Source organism: Bactrocera tryoni, chromosome 4, assembly GCF_016617805.1.
Source record: "Bactrocera tryoni isolate S06 chromosome 4, CSIRO_BtryS06_freeze2, whole genome shotgun sequence".
In the NCBI taxonomy this organism is placed as follows: Eukaryota; Metazoa; Arthropoda; class Insecta; order Diptera; family Tephritidae; genus Bactrocera; species Bactrocera tryoni.
In genome coordinates, this window is record NC_052502.1 from 37,455,024 (window position 1) to 37,471,854 (window position 16,831).

General features: G+C 39.7%; 1 protein-coding gene across 1 annotated transcript in view; it reads right to left on the reverse strand.

The window, feature by feature from the left end:
* LOC120773713 (ataxin-1) overlaps nt 1–10,695 on the reverse strand; it is a 44,325-nt gene extending 33,630 nt beyond the window's left edge. Inside the window, exon 1 of the mRNA XM_040102754.1 lies at nt 9,395–10,695. The gene's annotated coding sequence lies outside the window, so the exon portion shown is untranslated. The remainder of the gene's footprint in view (nt 1–9,394) is intronic.
* Between the last annotated feature and the right edge of the window lie 6,136 nt (nt 10,696–16,831).

Genomic DNA, 16,831 nt, shown 5'->3' on the forward strand with positions numbered 1-16,831 from the left:
TTTATTTGTTCGTAATTTATGATACCAATGAGTATATATGCATTAGGATGGTACATAGAGTACCCGATAATTATTTAAAGATTGCCAGAAGTACAAGCTCTACATTGCTATAGTTTTTGTCTAAGTGTTGGACGTTTTTAGGATAGCGTTATGAGCTTCGGTCGTTAAATGAAAGAGTAATCATTATTAAATCTACATAGAAATGTTAGTCTTTGAATTCTATGCGAAAGCAGCAAGTCGTAATACATGCATCGCACGATGTGTACGGCCTTTGCGTAAGAAAGGGATGAACACGTACGCAAGAGTTTTGGTTAGAATTGGCCTAAAGAAACTCATGGAAACTTTAGCCGAAATCTCTGATAGTGCTGTAATAACGAGTTTTTCATTAAGAGCGTTTCAAAAGTTGAAATAAAACAAAAACGGTTTGGGATATCAATGAAATTCTTTACTCCTGTGAAAGTACATTCGATGCCATTACGTATGGAACCCTATTTTTTTGCATAGCCACCACGGGAATGCTTGCAGCAGTCCAGAAGCTGAACTCAATTTTCGGCTTTTTTCAAGTTCGATATTCGTACGGAGTTCATCAATCGTCGCTGGCTTGTTGGCATAGACCATATACTTGACTTAAATCCACAGGAAATAGTCTAACGGCGTCAAATCGTACGTCCGCGGCGGCCAATTGACTGGGCCATTTCATGAGATAACACTTTTACCAAACTTGGTTTTCAATAAATCGATTGTGACATTCGATGTGTGGCTTGTGGCGCCCTTCTGCTGGAACCACATATTGTCCAAGTTCATATCATCCAATTCGGACTAAAAATATTAGATTATCATTCAGCGGTAGCGATTCTCATTCACAATAACATACCGGTCTTGATCATCAGGGAAGAAATACGGCCCAATGATGCCGCCGGTCTATAAACCGCACCAAAGTATAGTTTTTTAGAGATGTAATGGTGACTCATGAAGTACGCAAGGATTGCAGCTTGACCAGTAACACTTATTTTGCTTATTGACGAAGCCATTCAGCCAGAAATGAGCCTCATCGATGAAGATGATTTTTTGAGTAAAATCCGGATCATTTTCAAGTTGCTCAGCCCAATTCACGAACATTCGACGATTCTGCAGGCTTCAGTTCTTGCATCAATTTGATTTTGTAAGGATGTAGGCCAAGATCTTTTAGGAAAATTCGCCACAATGAAGTCACAGAACGACGTGAGAGAGACAGATTTGGGTATTCTTCAATTGATGCGCTGGCGACAGCAATATTCTCGACACTACAGGCACTTCTTTGTCTCACTGACAAGGAAACGTTTTGTACTGTGCCTTTGGATCTAAATTTTTCCACCAGGCGTTGAATTTTTGATCTGCCAGGATTATTATGACGACCATAAGTTGGACGTAGCGCTCTTAAAGTTGAGGCAACTGACTCCGAATTTCGGTAGTAAATTTTAATAATATCGACTGGTTGCTGGATCGTATATCTTTCCTTAATGGAATGGCAAACCTTACTGAAGAGAAATGTCGAAAGAGCGGGAAAAAATATGGCGTCATTTTCTGTCCCAATCGGTCTACTTTTGTAGCGTCCCTCTTGAAAACCACGTTATAATAAAACTATTTTCAAACTACCGGTCCACTTTATACCATATCTATCGGTCAATATGCAAGAAATCTTGATAAAATTCGGAAAGAATGGGTGAAATCATGGCGATAACTTAAGTTCAATTTCAAGTTTTGCCAACACCAGAAGGTGTTTTCCAGGCTTTGATTCTTGCAAGGGAGCACAGAAAGTATGAAATTTTCGGAACGGTATTTAGCACTTCCTTACTTTTTTTTAAATTTTTCTCCGTAAAATACTGACCTCCCTAATAAAGGCCATAAACAATTAACGCAAAATTGTTGTGCAAATCGCGTGCGAATGTCTGTTATGAAGTGACAAAAATAGATGTACAATAGCAAAACAAATAAAAATTAACGCGAAACCGCAAATATTACTACGCAAAGCTTTACATACAAACACACATAATTATTAAAATTTTGTTTCAAGAAATCAAATAGTAGCACCTATGAGCATGAATAGATATACAAATCCTGTATGTACATGATACAACAATATTAAAAAGTCAGGAAAATAAATAAATCTCAATGGTTCTTCGGCAATTCCGCAGACCCGCAGACAGGCCCGTAGTCTTGGCTTTCTCGTGTGCTTTTCTTTAAATTTTTCCATTATTTTTTGTTTTGAAAATAGATCGTTCAAATAAACTTATACGCAAAGTTGTACATACATACATATGTACATATATAGCCGACAATAGCGGTCAACACTGCGACTCTGTGCTCTGGCATCCACTTTTTTCCGTTTATTGAATGTTTTCGTTTTTGCCGTATTTTTGCGTCTGATTTCGTTTTAATGCTTTTGCAAGAGTTCTATTTATAAAACAATGAGATCACTGCGGAGATTTTTTCCTAATGCAGTTGTCGACATCCACACACACACACATATACATACATACGTATTTATATATGTAAATGCCTGCGTGCTGAAACTGCGGGTACTTTGAGCTGCGCCAGCATTGCCAAAGGAAGACAATTGAAATTTGGTTTATGTTTTTTCTAATTCTCGTTGCACAAATGGTACATATGTGAGTGTGTGTGTGTGCATATTTACATATTTATAACTTTGTGCGCATACTTAAAGGGTATTAGAATAGGTATGTACTACTTTGTTTGAGTATTTCGTTGTCAGCTGTCAGTTGTTGGGTTTCTTAATTCTCAGATTTTGAGTATTAGGCGTGATTTTAACTGTCAAGTGGTATGTTCCATAAGTTTTAAGCCACTAACAAATGTTTGATGATTTTCACCAACGAGAAACATTCAAATCTCCAACATTGTCTACCGAGAGTCGAGAGAGAGAAAGGAAGAGCTTCATCAAACATTCTCCGAACGTTGAATAGCCCTGAGAAGCTTTGGACTAGAGAATAAACTTTGTCATATCTTCAATATCGGAGTACGGATCTCGAACTTAGCCGAATAATATCTTCATAGTGTAAACCCCCTTCATAGTGTAAACGCCTTTAGAGACGAAAATCACAAAGGGACAACGATAATGTTGGCCTATCTGCTTTTATCAAACCCATCTGAGGTCCTTACTTGCATAATAAAATGCACATCATTATGGATTTCATCGAATTCAAGGTTCACGACTTCTTAGTAAATTTTTGTAAAAGCCGACTCTCTATCCTGCGACTTCTTCAATCTACATCTGTAGAAAATAATTCAAGCATAGCTGAATAGAGAAGGTACCATCTTTTATAAGAGTGTACAGCTGCGGAACAGTCGTCGCACTTGGGACTTGGCTCCCACGTGACTATTGATAGTCATAACTTCGAAGTCGGAGATAATTACGTCAATCATGAAACCAGCATTACACCAACCTCTAAATCCAACGCAGAATAACTCTTGCCAACAGGTGCTACTTCAGACTGAATAGGTAATGTGTACTAAAGTTCTCTCTCGACGAACAAAGACCAAACTCTACAAGTCACTCGTCATACCCGTTCTGCTATATGATGCAGAGGCATGGACGATGACAATAATTGATGAGTCGGCATTTTGAGTTTTCGAGAGAAAGGTTCTCCGGAAAATTTATGGTCCCAGACGCATTGGCTTCGGTGAACACTGCAGTCGATGGAACGATGAGCTGACAGTGACATATGTAGTTCAGCGAATTAAGAGACAGCGGCTACGCTGAATGGAGGAAAATGCTCCAGCTCTAAGAATATTCGACGCAGCAACCGCCTGGAGGGGGAGCAGGGACAGTGGAAGAACTCTGCTCGGTTGGAAAGACCATATCTTGTCACATTTAAAAATTTTCTATATAAAGACTTGATTTGGATCGATCAGTTTACATGACAGCTATAAGCTACAGTGGTCCAATAATGGCGATTCCGACAAATGAGCAGCTTCCTGAAGAGACAGAGACGTGCGCAAATTTTCAGATCGATTTCTCAAAAGTTGAATGACTAGTTCGCGAATATAAAGACAAACGGGCTGACAGACATGACTAAATCGACTCAATCCTTGACGCTGATCATTTATATAAATATATTTTATAGGGTCTCCGAAGTTTACTTCTGGGTATTACAAACTTCGTAGCAAACTTAATATGCCCTGTTCAGTGTATAAATATTGACACATCGAGAAGATCTGATAACTTTTAAAACAAGCTGAAAATCGCATAGCCTAAACAGAAAACCCTCTACTTTATAAAAAGGTTACGACGCTTAAAGGGACACCCTTTAAAAGTGTTCATACAACATAAGTACATATATAAGCTTGTATCACTGGCATATTGTGCACGGGAAAACTCGGGTTCGGGAAGGTGAATCGAGGCTGTGCATGATTATGTGTGGGCAGAGCCAAGCGGCACGTAATCTAAATATGTATGATTTGGTTATTGCGCGAGCACAAATAAATAAATATGTGCATACATTTTATATACATATACATATGCCTGTATGTACATACATACATATTTAAGTGAGTGTGTATTTATTGTGTATTAATAAGTATTTGTGGTTTATAATTGATTGAGGCGGCTTGGAGGCGCCTGCCTGCAAACACTAAACTCGGCAACTAGCTGAGTAATTATTTTTATTATCAATTATTCCATTTTATTTTTGCTTTGTTTGGAATTTTCACTAACTTGTATTAATCGTAACAATTCCAAGCTGTTTCCAAGTGCAAGCTGCAAGCTCTGTGCAATCAGGTCAACTAAGGGGGCTTTTGTAATCTAAATGCTTGCTATGTTTGTGTTTGTAGTTGTATTTATTAAGACCAGTACGTCTAATTTAAAACTTAATAAGCTAGGTTATTTCTAAATGCATATCTGCATAACAACAACAATTTTAGAAAACTACGACAACGGCTTTGGTGGGAAGTGCATGAAATGCAATTAAAAGTATTTTGTGAAATAAATGTTAATCTGTAGAAATTTAGCAATTTATTGGCAGAGTGGCTCAGGTCTTTAATGTGATTTTAAGTATATACCACTTCCATTGCACCTGGTCTCCATATTTCATGTTAAGCCGCTTTATCAGATATGTTATTGTATTGTTGTTATTTGTTTTTAGAGTAATATTATATATGGTTATATTTGTACTCCATTTGTGAATATTTAAAGAGACCTTACTATAAGTAAACCATACACCAAATTTCATTCAAATTGGCCGAGGGGTTTGCAATACACATATGAATATATAGATGAGTGTGGATTAGGTATATTTCAATTTTACGTACTTGTTAGCTTAGAGTTGCCTTAAATTATGTTTAAAAGTTTACAGTGCATGCAGCGAGGACAAATCGCTTCAGAAAAAAGACAATTATGTCGATGGAAATGAATGTCAAGACTTATTCGAGTTGATCGCTACATCAAACGCTACCTTCGGCCCACTGGTCATTTAGACTCAAAAGATGCAAGCAGATTTTCACTGCCACGCGGTCAATGGACATGAATGTATCCCCTTTACAGAAAAATGTTCAATGTTGAAGGAGTTTTAAATAAACAAAATCTACGGAAAACATTCGAAAGACGCAAAAAAATTTATTCCAGGGTTAAAAGTGGTCACCAGTTGTAGTAATGGTTTTATGGGAAGTCTCCTGCAGAATGTTTTAGATGGCATGATAAAGCAGTTAAGCAAAAACCACCCAACAGTGGCTTTAAAGCAAAATTCCTGGTTTCATAGCTGCAGATGACGGGCCGTCTGGAAGTCCAGATTTTAATGGATTGGACTACAGTTTGTGATCAAAGTTGGAGATCATACATAGCATGTTAAATACCGCACAGAAATTTGAAGAGTCTCAAAAAAACGCTAGTTTGAACAGCCCCATTAATACTAATAGAAATAGTACGTGCTGCTGTTGATCAATAGACGAATCGTTTGAGGGCGTGGGAAAACAAAGGATGACCAATATAGTATGTATTATTAAATAAAACTAACTTTGATAAAAAATGTTTATGATTTCATTTTTATAACGGCCTCTACTTGTAACAGAGCTCATGGCGTGACTAAGTAATTTTAATCAGAATATTGAAAACTCACACACCGTTTTGATTTGATGGCATTCTTAGAGAAAATAATTTCTTAAACAGCAGACAACTTTTACTAAAATTCTTTTAACGATATTACAATAGTAAGTCTCAAACGTTTCTGAAATGCAGAAAATTGTTTGCCGAAGCAAATTCCAAAACATTGGAAAAACAAAGGTTGATCTTTTTTTGGAGCATCACAGGCGGAAAAGTCAACAAACTTCTGCTGCTTTTAAACGGTCCCACAGAGCAGGGCTTTCACAAATCTTAAAAACGCCGTGATGTTGCAGTTAAGTATCGATAAAGGCTTCTGTCATATGGTCGCAATGATGATGATGATGAGATGAAGTACTGGAGATCACTTATTCAACGTACGGATAAAATTCTCTACAGCCTTAGGCATCCCGAATACCTTTATATCTTTCTAAGTCTATCACAATTGTCATGAAAATCTTTAAGGCTTATATTGGGTCAATCTTATAATGGGTCTATTACTAGATTGATTCGGTTTTCAAAGATGTCATAACTTGATTATCATTCCATTATACCAATATTTAGAAAATTTTGTTAGAAAGCTATCATCATGTCATTCATTTAAAGCGTAAATAATTTTTTTAACCTAGATATGTATGTTATGGAAATTTGTTGACATACGACATGAAGCCAAGATAAGTCTGCTGAAATATGTGTTACCCTACCAACCGACAAAGCCGAATATCCATTACTACAAAAACGGTATTTGGAAGGACCAGAAGCAATCGAAGCAGAACGCCCTCACTGGAATATGTACGTTATCAGATCAGGATATCAAAAATATGCTTGATTAATTTTTGGCCGCCAAGCCAACTAGATTGATTTGGTGAAAATATCTCGCCAAAAGTCTCGTCCGTACAAAGTCTTTAGGTTTATCGGTTAGTTTGTCGATATAGGGTTTCCATAATTGAGCAGCTTCTTCATGAAAATAGGACGACTTTAAAATTTCATATTGGTATCTCAAAAACTAAGGGACTAGTTGACGTCTGTATACACAGACGGACGGACATTTATATAGTTATCAATTCTCTAGGGTCAATAATGTTTCTGTTTGAGTGTTACAAACTGGTCAGGGTGTTCCTAGTGACTGTTGTCCAAAGCATACTGAAATTATGGAAGGAACACTTCTCCCACAATCTGCGCCAACTACCGTAGGATAAGCCACCTCAGCATCGCACATAAGGTTCTATCGAGCGTATTGTAGGAAACATTAAAGCCAACCATCAACAAACTGATTGGACCTTATCATAAAGCCACAATGATATGGTCCAATTAGTTTGCTTTAATATTTCCCACAATACGCTTGATAGCCTGGATTGGAAAATCAACAATCGACCAGATATTCACTATGCGCCAAATCTTGGAAAAAGCCAATAAAAAGAGGATCGACACGCACCAAGCAGGTACAATCTTCTATAAGAGTCTACAGCTCTTTGCGTAGGCCGATGATATTGATATCATTAGAGGAAATATGGTGCAGAGGCATGGACGATGGCAGCATCTGATGGCTCGGTGAAAATTGTCCTTTGCGCATTGGCAACGCCGAATACCGCAGTCGATGGAATAATGAGCTGTACGGGATACACGACGCCATTGACATATGTTTGTAGTTCAGCGAATCAAGAGACAGTGGCTACGCTGACTAGGTCATGCCGGCCGAATGAATGAAAACACTCCAGCTCTGAGAGTATTCGACGCAGAGTCCGCCGGAGGTAGTAAAGGAAGAGGAAGTCTTCAACTCGGTTTGAAAGAGCAGGTGGAGAGGGACCTGACCATACTTGGAATCTCCAATAGGTGCCAGACACCGAAAAGGAAGAACAACCGGCGCGCTGTTGTAAACTCGGCTATAACCGCGTAAGCGGTATCTACGCCAATAAAAAAGAAAAAGACAGCAACGGTGTTGCCTTCACTATGCGGGTAAATCACTGACTTGTCAAATTGCTCAAATGGTATTGCATTTACACCCTGATACCGCTAATTGCTGATTTAAGTGAATTTCTGGCTGAGCCAGCTAAACTCAATCTAACCTAAATACATTTGTCACATAGTACATGGAATTTTGCACAACACTTTGTACGACATTATCTATATATGTACATATGTATGTAAATATGTAGGCAATCGTGTTTATGGAAAAATTTTCGAAAATAATTTTTGCTTATAAATTATTAAATAAAAAGACTCGAAGTCTCAAATGATCTTGTTAAGTGTACGATTTCCAATGCAATCTAAAACCGGCGCGATCATTGACAGACGGACGTAAGAGACTGTGTACAAATGCATGATTGCAAATATTATAAACTTACATACATACATACAGGCAGACATACGTGCAAGTAGAGCGAAAGACCGGCCGGCCGGCTGGCCAGACAGTACAAAACAAAACAGACGCTTTGTGTGACTTCATGTGCGGCATATGTGTGTGTATGTGTGTATGTGTGATTGCAAACATTTGTAAGCAAATGCCACCATATTTATAAGCACTGATATAGATGCAACTGCATGTAGGTATGTATGTATGTACGTGCATTTGCATGTCATTATAGTACACTTGTAAGCATTGGCAAATATCAGCTTGTGTGTGTGTGTGTGTTTGTATGTCGCTGCGCTAAGAAATCTTGCGCGTAACGTTCAACGCGTTTCGCATTCTTGACATTTGTCTGCGCGCCTACCACAAATCACAAACACACATACGCGTGACGTGTGTGTATGTGCGCGCATGGTTCCCCCACAACCAACTGACGCTGTAGGAGCGCTTAACCAACAACACTGAACAGCGCCTATCAGCCGTACAGTTGGGTTTTTTCGTTTTTTTTTAATTTTATTTCAGTCGCTTTCAATTCGCTGTGCTGCGCCTCAGGACATCGAAATACTCGGAAATCTATTTTTAAAGCCAACGCACATACAACAAATATACAAATCAAGCAAAAACCGAAAGCAATATGTGCGCGTACAATACGATTGTGTATACGCGAGCGCTAATAAAAACAACAATATAAGCTATAACAACAAAAACAATAAAAACTACAAAAACAACAAAAACAACAAGAAACGCCAGCTATTAAAAATACTCGCATAAAATAAATAAGCATTTCAACGGGCTACTGCGCTCGTTCTGGCCGCGAACGCTGGCGCTGGCGTTGTCTCAGCTATGGCCGCTTCATCAAATTGCTGTTGTTGTTATGCCGGTTTGAATTGTATAGCTTTTATTGTTGTTTTTGTTGTTATACCATACTATTTATTGCATGTAAAAGAGCTTACTCACACGATTTTCCATGTTCGACGACTTCTCCATCCAACCACATGTGCCTATATGCAGCTGGTTGTGTATGTGTGTGTGTGTTTGTGTGTAAAATGACAACAATGCTTAATCGGCGAATTATAATGAGTATAAATATTATTCAGTTGACAACAATAACACACAGCACATAGCACAACAACAAACGCGTTGGTGTTGGCGATAAGAATGGTTATGATGACAATGGCTACTGGCGGTGACTGCGGCAGTGTTTTTTGCTTTTGTTGTTGGCGTTTTTTGTTTTACACTAACGTCAATATCAATCGACGTTTATATTTGGTGGCTTTTGGTGGACGCGTCACACACTCAACTAAGCGGCGCGTACAAGCGCGCTACTATTGATCGCGCTGATAGCGTTGATACGCACTCGAATGCCACCGCTTGTAGTATAGTCCTGCGCTTGACGATGGTACTATGTAACAATCAATTTACGCATAGACCACAATATGGTTGTTATGGCGTTGACGTCAAGCACGTATAAGGCGCGCACGTAATTGCACACGCGTTTGCTATCGTTGCGCCAAAGTACTGGACAATGGCGATCGCGACGCGTCAATTGGTGGAGTGATTGCTGGCGTTAGTATTTGCAATAACTAGCGCGCTCTCTTCAGCGTTGACCGACTGCTGCGCGCTACCTTAATTAATAAAGAGTACACATAGATGCACCATATAGGGAGGGAAAGCGAGAGAGCGCGCGGGGTTGGCGCACGCGCTTAAGCACACAAGCGTACTGCGGTAGTCGCGATCGTTGGTGTGTCGTTTGCCGCCCGCCGCACGATTTGCAAACGCGTCGCTCGTCAAACACTTTCAATATTTTTATGGTGTTGTGTGGATTTTTTTTTCGAATCTAAATTTGCTTTGCGTGTTTTGTGAGAATTATTATAATTAATGGTTAACACATTTGCACTGCGACAACAAAGGCACCGCGTTATATGTAAATTTTGCAACGTTTTCGCACTTCGTGTTGAGAATTTTTTTAAACTAGCGGTGCGTCACATCGAATACGCCTAAGTATATATGTATGTACATATATGAAGTACTCGTTTGTCAAGAATAAGCGGATGCGTACTGGAAATATTGAAAGCATTTTCTAATTAAACCACACTACTATATATGCGATTGGTGCGCGCGGCCCAGCAGCGTCCGTGTTCGTAGTTTTACTATGGAGCTACTATTGTATATATGGAAAATAACAAATCACAATTAAACAATTCACTTCGATTAGATTGCGCTCATATGGCAGCAGCTCACTCACAGCACGACATTATCGCTGGGAGCTTTCGACCAAACTGAGGCGCGCGCCCTCAGTTTGCTGGTGACGCGTACGGCTTGCGCTCGGGCTCGTGCTCCACATGAGCCGCCAGCGGAGCATGTGTGCTGGTAGTCGTGGTCGCGGCAGCCGAACTCGCGCCGGTTTCATGCTCATTAAACGAATACATTTGCCCCAGTCTGGGTGCGCACGCACATACAAACATGTGGCTATGTTGTGTGAGCAGACCAATGCGTTGGCGTCGCCCGCGGCATGAGTTAGCGCGTTGCCGTTGTTGCTCAAAAAAGAGTTCTGCGCTGCACCATAGTGACATGTTGAACATGCTACATTTCATAAAAAAAGGGCTGTGGCGGCATTTTCTGTGTCTAGGCATTTAATTCTGTCCAGCCATTAAAGTTAATTGGAGTTCACCGTTGAGTAAACTAATTGTCTGTTCCAATAAGAAATAAATTTGAAAATATTCATTAATAATATTAAAATTAAATATTTATTCAGAAAGTAATGTCTTTGCTGTTCTGTGATCACCCTGAAAAAGTATAGAATTAGAGCTTACGACAGTTTCAACTCAACACTTTTTTCGAAGTGCCTTTGACAGTTGAGTACATTTGTGACGTCATAAACGAAAGAAGAGGAAGGTTTTTTTAGAATTACGATAAAAGTTTGACAGTTTTACTCTGTTGCCTGTTCCTATTGTAATTTACATGCTACAAGTATACTATACCATAATTCTTGGTGGCAACGTTAGAATCCAGTTTTACAAGTAATTGCGGATTTCTAACAAATTCTGCCCCTGAACGTCAAACCATTAAATTTTCGTGGCGTCTCCCACGTTTATACAATCTCAAAAGGTAAATTAAATGTTTGCCTAGACTAAGATCTAAGGCTAGATCACCATACAAGGAGTAATTAGTCAAATCACAGGCTGAGGCAAATAGTACCAACTTAGTAAAAAATCTCGAGATTTGTCTTTCTCGGACCTTCAGACGTGTTCCCTTCAATTTAAACATTATTCAAGAGCGGTATGAAGGTCTGAACTGAAAATAACTACAAAAAAACTATTAAAAATTATTCGGGATTTGTAACTTTGCTTTTCAGCAGATGCTATCAGGAAACACTATTGAACTCAAACAAATGAACCGAAGGACGGAATCAATTTTCTGCACCTAACTGGTGCAAACAAAGTGGCGTCGTAGAGAATTTTCGAATCATAGACCTTACCTCAAAGAGAATGTGAGAAGGAGGTCGGGTCTATGTAGCTGGAGCTGAGGTTGGGTCTATGTAGCTGGAACGGACCTGGATTTTTATCCGATCAAAGACTGTCAACTCGGAACGTTAAGTTAGGTCGTAGGGTTGATTTAAAATTCATGGATCTCACCCTGTGTATCTATGTTACCCATCAACTCCTAAAAGTGGATTTTTATTGATTTGCACAGGTGTGTCTAGCGAAATATTTCAATCTCGGTCTGACGTAAGCAGGGAAATAGAGAAGGAAGTGACAAGATTATTCAACCCCGCCTTACCCCATACAGCTATGGCAAAGAACATCTCACATAATATTTAGCCGCACCGCTTGTAAAGTTATTGGACAATGTCCAGTCAGAACACCAACAATTGCGGTGAGAATGACTTTGCTAAGAGCCAATAGTTCAAAAGACGTCTTACGGCTCAATCTAGGCCAGAAGAATATCGCGGTCACACAAGTTTTGGTTGTTGACCAGCACTTGCTGCGCTCACTGAAAGTCCAAAGGTCCAAGGCAAGAAGACATCGGAAAACCCACTCACTTCCAATCGGTTGAAATTGGGAAAAGGATGCGCTGCCTAGCAATCTCAGCGGCTTTACAGTTACTGATGATTCCCCTGTGACCGGTCACCCCTAAAAGTAGAATATGAAAGAAGCGTGAAGCAAATGAAGTCATGCGCTCTTTGACAAAGCCAGTACAGGCGCTCGGGAATCGGAATGCATACACACCTCTCTGAAGCATGCTGCACCTCGGAGCAGGACATCTTATGCTACCCTGATGGCAGCCACCTCCGCTTGAAAGATGCTACAGTGGTTGCAGAGCTCCCGACAGAAAATTCCACCTCCAATCTTGCTCTTAACTTCGATCTATTCGTGACGTACACTGCATCTTGGCTTCGCCTCACCCACAAATCCCTTGCAGTTATGTAAGCAGAGAAGGAACCGCCTGTGGAAGATTTCGCGATGCAGTGATCTAAATTCTGAGGAGTGCTATGAAAGTACTGAAGAACTTGCGTGTGTCCCTGACCAGGGACACAATACAACAATCCAATCAAATTAATTTGTATACATAAAGACAAATCCACGATTTTATACAAAGCTTAAACCACTATGCCAAGGAAACAAATAAAAGTGACTCTCATCGGCGGGGCTCCATTTGTCCACTGCTAGATGTTAATAAAATATTCGTGAGAATCCCAAATATGGAGAAAACAAATTAAGTTTAAAAACCAAATTTACTTTGAATTTTTTATAGTGTTCTATACTAGAATAATTATCAGAGTTCCCACTCTCCAAATTGAAGTGACATCCCGACCAAACACCTGCCACAGACCTCATTAATGATCTGATGTTAACAAATCATTACCTACAACAACAATGCATTACATGTTGTTACATTTTAGCCAATTCAATCGTATTTTATTGTCAATGTACACAACAATAACAATAAATAATACTTTCCAATCATTGAAAATATTTATTATATGTGGAATCGGTTACGAGTAACGGTGTGCAACAACTAGTGACTTACATATACATACATTCATATATATATTATGTATGTAGATACAAAAACAACAATGAATTCTGAAGTGCCCAACAAACTGCTCATTCCATTAAATCCATCACCCACCCTTTACGCATATTCGCACTGCAATCGTCATTTCACAATCGGCATGTCAACAGTCGAGGGTCGGCAATCGACAATCGGCAGTTGTCGTGCGAATGGTTTTTCCCTCACGCAAATGAATTGAAAATGCATCTGCAATTACTCTGGCGCTTCTCGGTCTAACAATGGCTTCGTAGAAACCAACTTTGTTGTTGTTATTGTTGTACTTGTTATTGTTATTCTTTCAGCGAAAATGTCCTCACCAGCGCTCGAGTACCTCGGCATGTAGCTGATAAATAGTACAAATGTACTTATACTATATAAATATTGTTTGTGTGCGTATGTGTGCGTTCATGACTGCATTTTTACTGCTACTACGTGTTGTTGTTGTTGCCATTGGTGTAGGCGATTAGTCGGAAAGCCAACGCAACTGTGTACATATGTACATGTGTTGTTGTTTACCGTTGCCATTTGTGTTGTTGTTGTAGTTGTTGTTGTTTATTGTTGCTTGCGCTACACTAATTTCTCATAGTGATCTGTGTGTGTGCGTTTGTCTGTCTGACAGGTCGTACAATTGCTCACTTCATTGCAGCTCACCTTTGATTCATGCTCCTTGAGGTCCTTGAGCATTTCACTGGAATTGCCGTGTATTGCATTTACTATCAGCACACACACACACACATACACGTACATACACTTACGAATGTTGTACGGCTCCATTGTTCTTCTAGCTGTGTGTTGTTATTTTTTTTCCTCATTTCTCTTGTGTCTATTTTGCCGAACCGTGTAGACACAGAGGTTTTCGTCCTGATCGCTCATATCTGCAAGATCGTCCTCGTCTTCTGCGTCGTCTGCGTAGTCAATTACTAGCGTACCCGCAGCGTTTTCGAGTGTGTGTTATTGTTCGGCGTCGTTATGTGATTCTCTACGCCTTACAAACTCGAGTGGTTATTAAGCAAATACCATTGTGCCGCATGACCAGCCGTGCACTATGTTTGTATGTTTGTCTGTGTGGTGAATGGTTCGAGTACCAGCGTTCAGCTGGACGCGGCGCGGTGCAAAACAATGGCAGGACACTTGAAAATGCCCGGGGTATGGTGGATGGCCGAGAGAGGCGGACAATGCCTGGGTGCGTCGAAACACTCGAAGCACAGTTGGTCGGCCCATTGTTTCAAGGTGCCTGACACATTGTGCGAAACGCTGTGTAATCGCTGCGCTAGCTAGTCTGGCTAAGTGTCATTTCGATGGCGTTGCTCTATTATTGTTGCTTGGCTTAAATGCTGTTTAAGCGCAACAAGTTGCAAATGTATTAGCACATTGCCTTTGGCTCCGATTGGCTATGGGACATTTCAGTTTGCCAGCGCTGCGTTCCAGTCTTTGTGTCGTTTGGTCCGCTGCCAGGACGTCTACGGTGCGCCGCGTTAAACTTATGGCATCTGCAAGTGGTAATTCGTTTGTCGTTTAAGTCAAGTTTGCTTGATCCGCAGGTGTACATTTGCATTGATTTTGAAGATCACACCTTTACTTTAAGTAGTTAAGCAGAGGACCACATACATAGCGCAAATCCATGACTCGCCATTTTTAATACAAATTTTTCGCAAATTTCCATACATTCATTACAAAATATAGGGTGCTTTATGAAGGCTGCCTTTTAGAAACTTATTTTCGGTATTATTTTCTAGTATATAAAAGATTATTTCCTAGAAAATGGTTTCATTAAAGCTCTGGTTGTCAAATCTGCTGTCCTTATATCCCAAGACTTTGATAATGTTTCTGGCTTTACTACACGAATTCTTCGTCTTAACAGCGCGTCAGTCGTTGTTCCTTTTCGCTGTTTGGCTACAATTCTAGATTCCAAGTGTAGCCAGCTCGAAAGGGGACTTTTCTTCTCGATAGCCTACTCAGTCTGAAGTATCAACTGATGCCAAGAGTTATTCTGCGTTGGAATTTGAGGCCGACGTTGTTATTTGTGTGAACGTTGGTTCCAAGATAGACGTAGTTATGTACGACTTCGAAGTTATGATTGTCATTAAATGAATAGTTTCCTCAATATTCGAGTCGATGGCAATCCTCAATAGCTTCACAGCAATCTGCGAAAAATCCGTATAACCGGAGGTAGCCAGTCGGTATTGCCGAGACAGTTACTACGGATCTTATGAGTGAAACGGATCGGAAATCTATCCGACCACGGTCTCAACTCTCCAGCACCCTCACAAAATTATTTGGGGCCTATTTTCATCTACTATAACAACAATAATTTACCGACCGGGCGCATTAAAAAGAGTTATGCTTTATGGCATTACGTGCCGATCCACTGACATATGTAGTTATATTTAGCTTTCACCTTATTGATTATATATTGCTCTTTCCAACGACAGAACTCAACATTTCAACACCGAGTTAACTTCAATCCACAGCGGAAGGGTATGTATACGACGTCAACCATTAATTTCATTGAGATCATTAGGTCGGCGATATTTTTTTAATCCCTTGCTGCAACATGTATCCTAGAATTACTTCAACTATTGGCAATCGTCGTTCGTTCGGTGCTCCAACAGAAAGGGCGAGATAAATTCATACAGCGTCAAGTAGGTTGGCGAACTAAGGGAGAAATTAAATTTCTAAATACTCGTTCTTGAGAGCCACAGAGTTTCAATGGCTGAAAATCTAAGATTTCAACAAATATTGAGAAGACTGCAGTAAACAAACTTTTCAGCTCCTACGAAGGTTGCTTTTTAAATTTTGGGAAACGAGAGAGGAGCAAATTTAACTATCGATAATCGCCTTATTTATTTCCAAAATAATCTCTATTAAAGTCTACCCACTTTTACGTAGGTTGAACCAATTCTCGAAGCACTTTTGCCACTCTGATTGAGGTATCTCCAACACATGTCTTTTTAACACATTAACCGCCTTTCAGGCTCTTTGTTTATTTTTTACGTAAGGAACTAAAAAGAAGACATTCGGTTCCAAGTCAGGACTTTACGGTGGATGACTCATCAAATCGATGTTTTGAGCACTCTAAAATGAAGTTGTTGGTTGGTTTTTCTGATTTCTTGAAAGACAACTGGCAAACAAATGGTTGTATACCACTCAGAATTTATTATTATGAATTGTTTTAATGGTATGGTTGCGATATATCCAGTTCTTTCTAAAAACCAGGCAAGCATTGCTTGGAGGTGCTTCGTGTGCGAACAACTTTTATTTGATTCGACTCTTTTGAAACACCCATACAGAGCTCATACGCGAAAATCCACGATTAATCACCTGTCACAATGTCATAGACG